The sequence below is a fragment of the Mustela nivalis genome (genome assembly GCF_964662115.1).
Source record: "Mustela nivalis genome assembly, chromosome: 9".
Classification (NCBI taxonomy): domain Eukaryota; kingdom Metazoa; phylum Chordata; class Mammalia; order Carnivora; family Mustelidae; genus Mustela; species Mustela nivalis.
Genome location: NC_139028.1, coordinates 83,633,628 through 83,649,718, shown reverse-complemented (window position 1 = coordinate 83,649,718; position 16,091 = coordinate 83,633,628).

The window sequence follows — 16,091 nt, the reverse complement described above, 5'->3', positions numbered from 1 at the left end:
TTTTTTTCCACCTGAGGGCCTTTGGTATTCAGTTTTCTTTGCCAGGGATACATTTTGCTCCCTTCCTTCCTGATTCACACCAGTTTCCTTTCTGTTTTCAGCAGAAATTGTATTTATTTTTGAAAAGAATTTCCTCTCTCTCTCCTTTTCTCCCTTACCCCAGACAAGTACAGCCCTCACTCTAAAATGCATTCCCATCACATTTCATAAATCTTCATGGGACGTTTCCCATGACTATAATTAAATAATACAATTAATTTTAATTTGTTGTTTATTGTCTTAACTGTTTTATTACTGGACTCCATGCTTGAAAAGATTTTATCTTCCAAATCAGCAATAAACACAATAGCATCAACAGAGGGCATTCATTACATCCTTATTAAATTACTAACGGAGCATGAGTTTTGCAAAGTATAGGTCCAAAAACAATAGGGTCTTAAAAAAAGTTTGCTTGATATAAGCCCCAAAACCCCTGGAGGAAAATTTGATGGCCTACTATGAAAAACCTTCTAGAGCTTTCTAGATCCATCGATAGCTATAATTTTAAAGAGTTGAAAATTCAAGAAACCTAGTAATTCATCTCACCAACAACTTAAGAAAATGGATTTGTTGCAGTTGTTGATTTAAGAGATGCTCAGATACCTCAATAGCATTTGCTTTGAATGTTGAGCAAAGATTTCTGTCTGATGACTTCTACATTCCCACTGAGGCCCTGAACATAACCAAGACTTTAGGAAATTCAGTCCCACTCCAGGTCTCACTCCAAACAAATGCAGTTTCCTCTAACCAAGATGCCTTGTGTTCTCCTGTCTGTTATAGTCACATTCTTTTGTTGATCACAACACCCCTCCTTCTTTTCTTTTTCTTTTTTTAAGATTTTATTTATTTATTTGACAGACAGAAATCACAAGTAGACGGAGAGGCAGGCAGAGAGAGAGGGAAGCAGGCTCCCTGCTGAGCAGAGAGCCCGATGCGGGACTCAATCCCAGGACCCTGAGATCATGACCTGAGCCGAAGGCAGCGGCTTAACCCACTGAGCCACCCAGGCGCCCAACACCCCTCCTTCTTAACACCTCTTAACTCAACACACTATAGGTCTCAGCACATTTATTGTTCTCAGTAATCTTATCTACATTTTAGCCTCTTATCAACATGTAATCTCTACCAGTTTGCCTCAAGTGCAACAGGACTTTTTTCTGCAGTCAGCACTGTGGGGCCAAGAAAATATTGCCCTTTGTAATGATGTGGATGGAACTAGAGGATATTATGCTAAGCGAAGTAAGTCAAACAGAGAAAGACAATTATCAAGTGATCTCGTTGATATATGGAATTTGAAAAGCAAGGCAGAGGATAATGGGGAAGAGGGGAAAAAAGGAAACGGGATGAGACCAGAGAGGGACACAAACCATAAGAGACTCTTAGATCTCAACCATACTGAGGGTTGTTGGAGTGGAAAGGGGTAGGAGGGATGGAGTGACTGGGTGATGGGCCTTGGGGAGGGTATGTGTCATGGTGAGTGCTGTGAATTGTGTTAAGACTGATGAGTCACACCCCTGAAACAAATAATACATTCTACGTTAATAAAAAAAAAAAAATAAGATTTTTTATTTACTTATTTGACAGAGATCACAAGTAGGCAGAGAGGCAGGCAGAGAGAGAGAGAGAGAGAGAGAGAGAGAGAAGGAAGCAGCCTTCCCGCCAAGCAGAGAGCCCAATGTGGGGCTCAATCCAGGAACCCTGGGATCATGACCTGAGCTGAAGGCAGAGGCTTTAACCCACTGAGCCACCCAGGTGCCCCAATATTTTTTTTTTTTTTTTAAAGGAGGTTGCCCTAAGATGGGCCATTTTGGCATGAACATTATTTTGAGTTAAAAGTAATCAAGATTCTGCAGAGGCAGGAAAAGCTGTCTTCCTGATCCTTCAACTGGAGGAGAGCTATTAACAAAGACTGTCCTTTACCTAAGAAACCTATGTGCATATTAGGGTACCCTTATTTTTCCAAACATCTCCTTTCACATTCTTTTTTTATTTTTTTCTTAAAGATTTTATTTATTTACTCGACAGACAGAGATCACAAGTAGGCAGAGCAGCAGGCATAGAGAGATGGAGAAGTAGGCTCCCCACTGAGCAGAGAGCCCAATGTGGGGCGTGATCCCAGGACCCTGAGACCATGACCCTAGCGCTAGCTAAAGGCAGAGACTTTTACCCACTGAGCCACCCAGGCACCCCTCCTTTCACATTCTTGCTAATAAGCTTTCTCCCCTTGTGTCCTCAGGGCCCTACCACTCTCCTCAGCTCATAGAAGCATTTGTTGACAGTATTTGGAATTTTCACATCTGTATGGATTCCCTATACATACAATATTAAATTTGAGTTTCTTATGTTAATCTGTCTCAGGTCAGTTTGATTCTAAGTCCAACCAGAAGGTCCTTGAAGGGAAGAGAAATGTCTTCCTCCTCAACACCAATTTCTACATAATACTCTTAAATGAAAACAGTTTCCTCTCTCATATTCCACAGATGTAGGGGTCTGAAGACATTACCTGCAACTTTCAGGCTCCTTACCACTAATTTCAAGATACTACTTTTCCACTTGCTTAAACCATAGCACACAAAATTCTACTCTGATGTTCTTAATCTCTCATTTTACTACTGTAGACTTGAATCCACAACTCACTGACGGCTTTGACCGTTACATCCTTGACTTCCTAACATTCCAAGGTCTGTGCAGCTGAACCACAAAATAATCAAGCTTCAATGATTCATTTTGTGCTCAAACCAACAAACTTGCTCTCTTTCCTTCTTCTACTGTTTCTACATTGCCTTTCATCTTGGCCATTTCAGGATTCACCTCTGTTGATACATACTGGAACATTTTAATTATTGTGTTCTGGCACAATATTAATATTACATGGATGATAATTTTATAAATTGGATTTGAAATGAATCTAGAATGAAAACCTCCAATTTATCATTTTTTTGCCTCTGCATTTACTAGGGACCTTCAAAGAAGGGTGGCTTTGAAGGACCGAATAACTTCATACAGTGTTTTATTTCCTTTGAGATAAGGCCCTTTAGCTTCTCACCATGTCCTTTGTGAACAAATGCCAGGTCAGGCTTGATGTGTGCTTGAAAACACAAAGCCAAGGAGTGTCTGAGGAAGAGACGCTCCTTTACAACAGGACAAACAGATTCACTGTACCAGAAATAATGTTGATTGTCCTGATTTCCCAGACAACTATGCTTTGCATTGTTCCATGTATTTGCAAAGTTGCTTTGCATTTACACATTCAAAATATCTGAAGAGTTCATTCAAGAGATTATCTAAATTGAAGGATTTTTTTTAAAAAGAGGAGTAACAATCTCTATCCACATCTAGTGAGACAAAATACTGCAAATAAGATATAAATAACCATTTATTCAGCTTTATACATCAATTTTTTAAAAAAGCAGGAAAATTACCAAAAGAAGAAGAAGAAGAAGAAGAAGAAGAAGAAGAAGAAGAAGAAGAAGAAGAAGAAGAAGAAGAAGAAGAGGAAGAAGAAGAAAATCAAAGGGAAGAAAAAGAAAATGTGTAAATTTATGCTCCAGTTGAGAAAGCCTGCTCCACAACAGCTAAGTAGAGAAAGTGAAATAGGAAGTAAATACCAACCCAGCTTTCTGTCCTTGGTTTCAACATCTTTTTTTCCCATTCTCTCACATCCCATATTTTAGACCAGTTGTAGAATAGAAATTTCAGTGCTGATGGAAATCTTCTATAATCTGCACTTGCTAGTATCATAACTCCTAGCCACATGTGGGTATTGAGCACTGAAGAGTTGTCTAGCATTAACTGAAAAATTGAATTTTAAATTTTGTTTAGCTTTTATTTATTTGAATTGAAAGTTATATAGCCACAGGTGGCTAGTTGTGATCATCATGGGCAGTATGCTGGACACCTTCTATTCAGGGTTTAGTGTTTTTCCACTACCCTATTACTGACTGCTCTCACTGGCCAGTCATGAACTTTTTCCTCTTATTACCTCATCCCCACAATATGAGTTTTATATCACTTACTTGTTTATCTCTGGTAGTCACTGAGTATGGTACATATTAAAAGCTCACACATGCTTATCAAATGAGTGGCTGATGAATAAGTAAATCGAAAATTTCAACTTCTCTAATTATTTTTAAAAAAATTTTTAAAAGATTTTATTTATTTATTTGACAGACAGAGATCACAATTAGGCAGAGAGGCAAGCAGAGAGAGAAGGGGAAGAGGATCCCCGCTGAACAGAGACCCCGAAACTGGGCTCAATCCCAGGACCCTGAGATTGTGACCAGAGCACAGAGGCTTAACCCTCTGAGCCACCCAGGCACTCCATCTTCTTTAATTCTTAAAAATGTTTTATTCCATTCAAAAATGTTGTTAAGAATATTGAGTGATTGTGTTAAAGCTATAGGAATGTTATTACATGATAAAAAATATTGTTATGCAGCTATTTATTTTAAAGATAATTCTTAAAATTTTATGAAGATATCCTGAATCTGATAAAGACAAACACATTTAGATAATACATACAATCCTTTGGGGTAAAAAAGAAATGAAAATAGATTACATGAGATATAAAAATGCTTGCTAATTTGATTGAGAGATTCCATTTATTCATTCTGTCAAGTAATCTTTTATGTATCATAGTGGTACAGAATTAAATAAATCATAATTTGTGATTCATGGTCATCTTTGATTATGCAGTGATTTCATTCCTAGGAATTCATCCTGAATAAATAATCAGAGAAAAGGCAAAAATAGCATCCTACATAGTACTTATTCTAGTGTTGTTAACTTAATAAATTTTTGTAAGCAACAATAGAGAACACTAAAATAAATTATTTTATCACCATGTGAAGGATTAGTCAATCATTATAGTTATAAGCATGGTAGCAAAAATTAATATAATATGAATAAAATAAAACAAAGAAAGCTGAATATTGCTAATATTATGTCTTTTTAAAATATATTTATGTTTTTAATGAAAGCTTGAAATATTAACAGTGGGGGGAAAAGCATAAAGAAAACAAGTACTATTGAGTATAAACTATAGAGAGGGAGTTATTTTTATTTTTATGTGTTTGGTATATTGGTAAAATATATAATAATTCAAGGGAATATAACACATTAAGAAATAAAAAGTTCTATAGAAATATAGGCCAATATCTCACATAAAAGTAGATACAGAAATCCTCAACAAAATAATAGCAAACCTAATCCAACAACATATTTTAATAATACACCAGGGAGCCTGGGTGGCTCGTTTGGTTAGGGTCTGCCCTTGGCTCAGGTTGTGAACTCTGGGTTCTGAGGTGGAGCCCCGCATTGGGCTCCCTGCTCAGCGGGGTCTGCTTCTCCCTCTCCCTCTACCTCTGGCCCTACCCCTGCTCATGTTCTTGCTCTCTCTCAAATAAATAAATAAAATATTTTAAAAAATCCCTTTTCTATCTATCCCCAACCTCTAACATATATACAACTATAGCATATGTATTAACAGATAATTCGTCACTTAAAAAAAAAAAAATACACCGTGATCATGTTGGGTTTATCCTGGCATACAAGGGTGGTTCGATATTCACAAAATAATCAATGTGATATATTACATCAATAAAAGAAAGGATAGGCTCAGTGGGTTAAGCCTCTGCCTTGGGCTCAGGTCATGATCCCAGGGTCCTGGGATAGAGCCCCGCATCTGGCTCTCTGCTCAGCAAACAATCTCCTTCTCCCCCTCCCTCTCTGCCTGCCTCTCTGCTTACTTGTGATCTCCGTCTGTCAAATAAATAAATAAAATCTTTAGAAAAAAGAAAAGAAATGATAAAAACCATATGATTCTTTTCATTGAAGCATAAAAAACATTTGATAAAGTACAACATACATTCATGATAAAAACCGTATGCAAAGTGGGTCTAGAGGGAACATATCTCAACATAATAGAGGTCTTATATGAAAAACCCACAGCCACCTCATACCAAATGATGAAAAACAGAGAGCTTTTCCTTTAAGGTCAGGAGCAAGACAAGGATGTCCACTCTCACCACTTTTATTCAACATAGTACTAAAAGTCTTATTTGTAACAGACAAGAAATAGAAATAAAAGGCATTCAGGGACGCCTGGGTGGCTCAGTTGGTTAAGCAGCTGCCTTCGGCTCAGGTCATGATTCCAGTGTCCTGGGATGGAGTCCCACATCGGGCTCCTTGCTCAGTAGGGAGCCTGCTTCTCCCTCTGCCTCTGCCTGCCATTCTGTCAGCCTGTGCTCGCTCTCTCCCCTCCTCTCTCTCTGATAAATAAATAAAATCTTTTTTTTTTTTAAAGAAAGAAATAAAAGGCATTCAAATTGGTAAGGAAGAAGTAAAACTCTCACTGTATGCAGGTGAAATGGTAGTATATGTAGAAAACCCTTAATACTCCACCAAAAACCTCCTAGAACTGATAAATTATTTCAATAAAGTCACAGGATACAAAACCAATGTACAGAAATCTGTTGCATTCCTATCCACTAATAATGAAGTAGTGGAAAGTGAAGTTAAAAAAAAAAAAAAAAGTCCTGCTTACAATTGCACCCAAACCAGTAAAATATCTAGGAATAAAGTTAACCAAATAGGTGAATGATCTAAACTCTGAAAACTACAAAACACTGATGAGAGAAGTTCAAGATGATGCAAAGAAATGGAAAGACATTTCATTCATATAGGTAGGAAAGACAAATATTAAATGTTTGTACTAGCCAAAGCAATCTACACAGTTAATGCAATAGCTGTCAAACTGTTTTTTTCAGAACAAGAACAAATAATCCTAAAATTTGTATGGCACCACAGAAGACTCTAAATAGCCAATGCAGTCTTGAAAAATAAAAACAAAACGGGAGGTATCACAAGTCCAGATTTCAAGTTACATCACAAAGCTGTGGTAAGTGAAACAGTATAGTGCTGACATGAAAACATACATAGATCAATGGAACAGAAGACCTAAAAATAAAGTCACAATTATATAGCCAATTAATCTTTGACAAAGTAGGAATGAATATCCAGTGGGGAAAAAGACTGTCTCTTCAACAAATGGTATTGTGAAAAACTGGAGAGTCACATGCACAAGAATGAAACTGGACCAATTTCTTTCACCTTACACAAAATTAAACTCAAACTGGATTAAAGACCTAAATGTGGGACTTGAATGCATAAAAATTCTTGAAGAGAGCAGAGACAATAGTTTCTCTGACATCATCCATAGTAACATTTTTCTAGTTATGTTTCCTGAGGCAAGGGAGAAAAAAGCAAAAAGAAACTATTGGGACTACATCAAAATAAAAGTTTCTGCACAGAGAAGGAAACAATCAACAAAACTGAAAGGAATGGGAAATGATATTTACAAATGACATATCCAATAAAGGGTTAGTGTCAAAATATTTAAAGAACTAATACAACTCAACAGTAAAAAGCCATATAATCCAATTTTAAAAAGTAGGTAGAAGATATGAACAGACATTTCTCCAAAAAAGACAGACAGAAGGCCCACAGACACATGAAAATATGCTCAACATTACTCATCATCAAGGAAATGCAAATCAAAACCACAAGGAGATATCACCTCATACCTCTTAGAACAGAATGGCAAAAATTACAAAATGAAGGGCACCTGAGTGGCTACATTATTAAGCGTCCGCCTTTAGCTCAAGTCATGATCCCAGGGTCCTGGGATCAATCCCCGCATTGGGGTCCCAGCTCAGCAGGAAGCCTGCTTCTCCCTTTCCCTCTGCTGTTCCCCTCCTTGTGTTCCCTCTACACTGTGTCTCTGTCAGAAAAATAAATAAAATCTTTTTTAAAAAATTGAAAAATCAAGAATCAACCAAGTGTTGGTGTGGATGTGGAGAAAAAGGAACTGTCTTGCACTGTTGGTAGGAATACAAATTGGAATAGCTACTGGGGAAAACAGTATGCAGGCTCCTCAAGAATTAAGACTACTCTGTGATCCAGGAATCATATTACTGGGCATTTATTTACCCAAGAAACATAAAAACACTAATTAAAAGAGACACATGCACTGCATTGAGTGCAGCATTATTTACAATAGTCCAACTATGGGAGCAGCCCAAGTGTCCACAGATCGATGAATGGATAAAGATGCAACAACATGGATAGAGCTAAAGGGTATAATGCTAAGTGAAATAAGTCAGTCAGAGAAAGACAAAGACCATAGGATTTCACTCATATGTGGAATTTAAGAAACAAAACAAATGAGCAATGGAAAAGAGAGAGAGACAAGCCAAGAAACAGACTCTTTACTATAGAGAATAAACTGCTGATTACCAGAAGGGAGGTATGAATGGTTACTAGAAGGAGGGATGGGGAAATCGGTGTTGGGGATTAAAGAGCACGCTTATGATGAAAAAAAAAAAAAAAAAAAAGAAAATGGGAAATAAAATAGAAAGGGCAAAGAAATAATATTTGAACCAGAAGTCTGATCGATGGTAGATGGTATTAACTTATTTAATATAAAAGTTAAAAGTATTCGATTTCAGTCCATCGACTCACTTTCCAGTGAGGCATTTCTCTTTCATCTATCATAATAGGATTTTTTTACAAAATCAATTTTGACTATAAGCTTTTGGGTCATTTTGAAAGACAGTGTTATTTTAAAGGTGTTTTCCTGAGATTAAAATGATAAAGTCAGGCAACAAATATTGATAAAATAAGCCTTATCCATATGTTTGTCAATAGCAATATTCACCATATATTTCCAGTTATCTCCCTTAGTGGACATGATAGCAATGTCCTTTCTCATCTTTTGAGGAAATGGCATGACCATTTTAGTTGTAGTGGAAAATGAAATATGGTTGGAATTGATACATGTCCCTTCTGGGAAGAAACTTCATGAGCTACATTCTGATTGACTGTGTTCTTTTTCCGTAGTGAGGGGTTTTTGGAAGTACAAAGACAAGCTTCCATTAGCCTAAGTCCTTAAGTGACTGTAATAAGGTAAACCCCTCCACCAATTCTTGATGTACAGTGCATGACCATGACACATATGTGTGCCTTAAAGTCTAAGGCTGCAGCCATGGTTATTTCTGCATAAACAGGAATTTCCTAACAAAAACAATAAACTTTGACTACGTTTGTGAAAACACGTTACTTATTTCATAATAATAAAAAATGTCACCCCAACTAAAAGGAGTATAGCAGGGGCATTCCAAAGCCAAGAATCAGTATTTTCACTCTTATAAGATGTTTTCCAGTAATTCTTATTCCCTGAAACTCACTGCAGAAAAGAAATAGTGAACTAACATAAGGACTAAGATGGATTCTATAATGTTTCTATAGCAATATCTGGGCCATACTTAATATTTGATACATGTGGTTAATGGACTCTCTTATCTATTGCTAATGGCATTCAAGAATCACAGTTTTGTTTTGTCAATCTGAAGTCATAATCTAATGCACAAAACTGCTTCATAAAACAAATGAGATATAGAAAACCAGGAACCAAACTTCTAGGGACAAAATCCATTAGGAAATCTTTAACATAATAATTCAAGTTCCTGTGCAAAAGTAGTCAGTGATAAGAAAAAAGAGGCAAACAAGCATAGATAAAGCCACAATAAATAGGTTTCCAATTATTTTATTAGCTTCATGAGCTCCCTAAAATAGAAAGAATATGCTTTGGGGATGTAATTCCGTGTATGGATAATACGGATAATATTCATAATTTAATATAATTGATAAAAGATCTCAACCGTAAAAACTAGGGAGTTTAATTAAAAGCAATTTGTATAAAAGGAAGTTCATGTTCAATAGGCAAGAAATTAGAGATATCATTGCAGAAGCAAGGGGCAACAAATTGTACTAAGGGGAAAAAGAGCCTTTCAGGTGATACAGGAAAGATAAATGCACTCTTGATTCTTGAATAAGATTTGAATGTATTACAATATTCTCAGGATATGAGAAAATTCCAAAAGGAGATAATTTCTAGTGGAATAGAACTGAACTTTAGATCTTTTGTAAGGACTCAAAGATCTGAATCGTTGACTTGATATAAAGGAAGATCATGTCATTTTCTTCCTCAGTGACATCTTCAGGGCTGACAATGAGACCAGCAGAATAGCATTTTCATTCAGTTGCTATCACAAATAGGAGACACATTCTGGAGACCCACCCTCACAAATAAGAGGACGATTAGTGTAATGAGTTATCACTTTGCATCTACCAATTATTTATTTCATTTATGTTATCATTTTTCATGTAAACACTATTTATTGTCTATTTTACTGTCACCCAATTTCCTCTGCTGATCCCCTAAACACACTCACTAATATGCATGATAAAGTAAGCATTGTGAGAACAAAGCCTGCTTTGTTTGATATAGTGCTCTGAGGGCCTACAACTATGATTAATTAATTAATCAATATATGTTGAATAAATGAATTTGGTTAAGATTAAAACTAAAAACTGACCAGCATGAAGAAATGTGAGAAAGCATTTACTGTTAGAAATATTGGCATCAGGGGCGCCTGGGTGGCTCTGCCTTCGGCTCAGGTCATGATCCCATGATCCTGGGATTGAGCCCCGCATCAAGCTGGCATCAAGCCCCGCATCCCTGCTAAGCAGGGAGCCTGCTTCCTCCTCTCTCTCTGCCTGCCTCTGCCTACTTGTGATCTCTGTCTGTCAAATAAATAAATAAAATCTTAAAAAAAAAAAAAAACAAAAAACAAAAGAACTATAGGCAGCAGTTATTCTTCCGGATTAGGTTTATATTCTTGGAGTCATCTGGTTCCACATTCTTGTGCTGAAGTTGGACCTAGCAGTGCTCAAATGCAAACCAGACCTTGAACATTTTACCTTTTACTTAATGTTCCCTAAGCAACTCAATGTCCCCAAATTTGTATATCATGGCAGATTTTTCCCGAATTTTAGGACAATGTACGTGTTGTACCTCACATAAAACTCAGGAAATTTAGAACTGAGTGTTAACCTTTTAGCAACTCTACTGGCAAACAGGAATTGCACAGAAGCCACCTTTCTCTCCAAGATGTAGCCTCCTGTAAAGTCAGGATCTGTTCTCCCTCTCATCTCCAACTTCTAATATTTCTTATACATATAAGGTCAACATGCATTTGTGTTCACATCTCCGTATAAGGCACCTTAAAGAAAACATTGTGGTCTATAGATACAGAACTTATTTTTTCTTTTTTCCTAACAGGAAGTTTAATATTAGCAGTTGAACATTTTAATTTTAATAAAATAAATCATGCAATAGATTTCTTTTTTACTATAAAAATTTACCCAGGACATTTTGTTATCACATTATGAGAGAGAGAGAATGAGACAGAGAGGGAAAAAGGATATAAGAATATATGAAATAGGAGCATCTGGGTGGCACAGTCAGTTAAGTGTCCGACTGTTGGTTTCAGCTCTGGTCATGGTCTCAGGGTTGTGAGATTAAGCCCTGTGACCACTCTGCACTCAGCAAGGAGTCATCTTGGGTTTCTCTCTGCTTCTCCCTCTGCTCCCCCGCTTGCTTTTGCTCCCTAAAATAAGTAAATTAAAAAATTTAAAAAAAATATATGAAATAATGTTGGCATGTGGTAGGAATTTCATTTTTCTTTGATTCTGTTGATACTGTAATTTTTTTCTAATTAAGATACATTATTTTTATAATAATTTGCAAAAAACAATATGCTGCTTTTCAAACAATTATAACCTTCTATTGTGTGTTAATTGATGTTTTAATGCTAATTTCTGATCTTCCCAGTTCCTGATGTTGCCTGTATATGCCCCTTTTATTCTCTTAAAAATTTTATGGCCAAAATTGAGACCAAGTGACCACCAGGTAAAAGACTCTGTGCCACTTACTGATGCTTTCATATCATTCATTAATATGTGTTTATTTTAAACTTCATTTTTATTCCTGAAATCTTATTTTAATTTTTTGTAAGTTTTGGCTGCAAGTAGAGTACTCATTTGCCTTTTAAATCATAATTTTGTTTTGATATCTGTGTAAAAATCGATTTATTCTTTTTTTCTTGAGAGAAGCCCAAAGGCATTTCCAACCTCATGTCTTACCACTCTCTTCCTTTCCCATATCACTAGCCACAATAATTTTTTTACTGCTCTTCAAATTTACAAGACATGTTCCAACATTAGTGCTTGGCACACGTTCTTCCTCTGTCTGGAATGCTTTAGTCACAAATATTCGCATGGTATCTCCCTTATCAGTTTCAGGTCTTTATGTATATGGAACCTTCTTACTGATGCCTTCCTGGACCAGTCTATTTAACATTGCACACCATCTGCTATATTTGACATCCCATCTGATATACTCTATTCCCTTCCCTATTTTTTCTCTTATAACAACTTTCACTATCTAAAATATTCTATAGTTAACATCTATCTTTCTTATTCACTTCCTTCCCTTATTGGAAAATAACTTCCATGAATGCAGAGGTTTTATTGGATTTATTCATTGTTCTATCTCTAGTGTTTATAAAAGTGTCTATAAGCACTGAGTAAAGCGTATTTTAAATGAATGGATGGACTTTATTGTGAATTTAAACATTGGAATCAGCTGTTATTTAAATGTGACAACCAACTGAACTCAGGATGGGGATTTAGAACTTTCATATGCCATTTACTATTTTCATGACTTCTGGAAAATTACCTGTATTTTTCAATTTCTTTAGTTATGGAATTGTTACTTTCCACCAAGAAGTGTAAATAAATTTAACTTAATGCTCAGAAAAAATACTTACTGGCTCAGATGTTAGTTTCTAAATAACAGTCTAAAGGAACCAGAGAGCCTTTGAAAAATGGCTGATTCTATGACTGAGACAGGGAAAGTAAAAAGGAACCTGGAATAGCTTGTTGTGCTAGAAATTAAGGAGGAGCTCCAAAAATGCCAAGAGTAGACATAGGGGATTCCCACTGGCCAAATCTGGGGGAATTTGACCATTAACATTAATAAAGATAGTAACTCATTGAATAAAATATGAACAAATATGTTTATAGTAAGATTTAAAAAAAAAAAGAAGAAAGGAAGGACAGGAAGAAGAAAAAAAACAAACGAAGGAAGAATGAGGTCTTAGTTGCAGTATAAAACCAATTAATAACCCTAGAAGGTATCTATTTGGCAATCATCATAGTATAATGTGTTGAGGCAGGTATCTTAAATAGAGGTCAGACTTATTGGGTATATGATATTTATTTACCCAGACTCAAACTATCTCTATGATTTACTCATTAGTTACAAAAAGAAAAGAAAATGATTACTTCAGAATGGAGATCACTTAGCCAAATGACTAACATTGATATCACTAATAATGGGACCAAACAACATCACGCACTTCCTAATATGATGTACTAAGAAGGACTTTCTATCGTTTCTTTGATATTCTTGATAAAAATGAATCAAAATTTTCTTATCATGAAGAGACCTCAGACAACCTTAAATTGAGGAATAGTCCACCAACTAGTTGTTATTTTCAAATATATCAAGTTCATGCAAAACAACGAAAAAGACCACAGAAATGTTACATATGAAAGGAGAATAAGAAACCATAACTAACTTCAATGCATGATCCTAAATTGGATCCTAGATTGAGCGGGCAGGGAAGGAGCCATGGAAGGCATTGTCGGGACAATTGATAACATTTGAATATCGGATTAGGGTTTCCCAGAGGAATGGAACCAGTGGTGTGAGAAAAAGAACCTGAGAACCAGAAGAGCCAGTAATGTAAATTACCCAGTCTGAGAGCCACAGAAGATGAGATGACATGTACTGGTTCAATAGTGGTATAGGGGAAAAAGGAGTGAATCCCTCCTTTTTCCACCTTTTGTTTTATTCAGACCCTGAACAGTTCGGATGATGCTCACCCACATTGAGGAGGGCAATCTATTGTACTGAGAGCTTTGCTTAAAATGAAAATCTCATCTGGAAACACTCTCATAGATACACCCAGTAACAATGTTTAATCTGGGCAGATTATGGCCAGTGAAGTTTACACTTAAAATTAACCATTACAAATACAGAGTGTAAATTAGATAACAGAAATGTGTCAGTGTCAATATCTTACTTTGGTAATTGTAAAAGTTTTAGAAGTAAACAGTAAAATTGTTACATATAAGACGTACAGTATTTCCAATTTACCGGCAACTGCTCCAGAGAAGAGAATAGAAATAATAAAACAATGAGTCAGTTAATACAGCTGGTAGAGAGTAAAACAGATTCTTTATTTTACTCCTAAATTTTAAAATAAATCCAAATAAAAGTTATAAAAATGCTTATTAAAAAATAGCATCTATTATGACTCAATATGTTGCTTTAACATAATCCCTTAAAAAGATGAATTAAGATGTCACTGATTACTCAGAAAATATCCTGTCTCATATGAAATCCAATGATAATTAGAAAATATTGTATGAATTTAGAATTAAAACTCAAGACATTTTCTAGGGTGAGATAATGTTACAAGTATGAAAGGGAACAAAATAAATTGACCTATTTTTGTTTTCAGAATGAATTAAATAGTTAATTTATTTTTAAAAAGGGAAGGGGTGAAGGGGCACAGAGAGAGGAAGAGAGAGAATTTTTAAGCAGGCTCCATATGCAGACCAGAGCCCAATGTGAGCTCATCTCACAACCCTGAGATCATGACCTGAACTGAAATCAAGAGTTGGATGCTAAATCAACTGAGCTACCCAGGTGCCCTTGTTTTTAAAATTTTGATAGATGACAGAAAAATGAGACTAAGTTCCAATTTTATTTTCATCTTCTGCAAAGGAAAACAATTTTCAATTTGTAGAGCTAGAAAGTATTTGGCTAAGGAAAAAAAAAATCTCAAGATAGATGACTAAAGAGTACTAAGCTAGATTTAAGGAATTTTGGACTTATGTCATGAGCATTATCTCCTGGTACTGAAAGTAAGGGAAAATGCAGTCTCTGAGAGAATGCATCAGTATTTGATTAACTATGGAAAATAGGAAACAGAGCCAGAAGATGCCCAACTTCTACTTAATTTTCTTTCTTTCTTTAGTTTTTTTTTTTTTTTTAAGATTTTATATATTTATTTGACAGAGATCACAAGTAGGCAGAGAGGTAGACGGGTGGCGGTGGGGAGCAGGTTCCCTGCTGAGCAAAGAACCTTATGCAGGGCTTGATCCCAGGACCCTGAGATCATGACCTGAGCCAAAGGGAGGCAGACACTTAACCACTATGCCACTCAGCTGCCCCATCTACTTAATTTTCCAAAGGTGTTAAAGTGAATGCCAGAATCTGTGGACCATAAGTTTAGTGGCAAAAACTTTTTAACATTCTGGAAAACATTTATGTGGATACTTTTTAATATCTCTGGATAAAGAAATTAAAGAACCACCATAGTTAATCCATCTCTTTTTAGAGGAGTTAGATCAAGGTAAAGCTTAGACCTGGAGTACATTGATCCAACAATACATTCAAATAACTCATTTTGCAGTTGTGGATAAGTGGATATATTAAGGATTGGAAAAGCATTGAGTTAGATATATAACCAGCTTGCAAAATCATTCTCAGAGGGCATTAATGAACAAAGCAACAATGGGGTACCTGGGTGGCTCAGTGGGTTAAAGCCTCTGCCTTCAGCTCAGGTCATGATCCCAGGGTCTTGGGATCAAGCCCTGCTTCAGGCTTTCTGCTCAGCAGGGAGTCTGCGTCCTCCTCTCTCTTTCTGCCTGCTTCTCTGCCTACTTGTGATTTCTGACTGTCAAATAAATAAATAAAATCTTTAAAAAAAAACAAAAAACAAAAAAAAGGAAGCAACATCAATTCACAATTGCTATCAAATTGTAGGACTGTAATCAGTTTCTCACTTTTTCCTTGATCTTTTTCTGCTAAGCGATTGTCTGAAGACATTTTGCTTACCTTTTCCAGACTACCAGGTAAATGTAATCAAACAATAGTAACTTTTTTTAAAGATTTTATTTATTTATTTGATGTAGAGAGAGAGAGAAAGAGCAAGCACGTGCGCACAAGAATGGGGCATGGGAGAAAGAAAAGCAGACTCCCCACTGAGCAGAGAGCCCTGTTCAGGCTCAGTCCC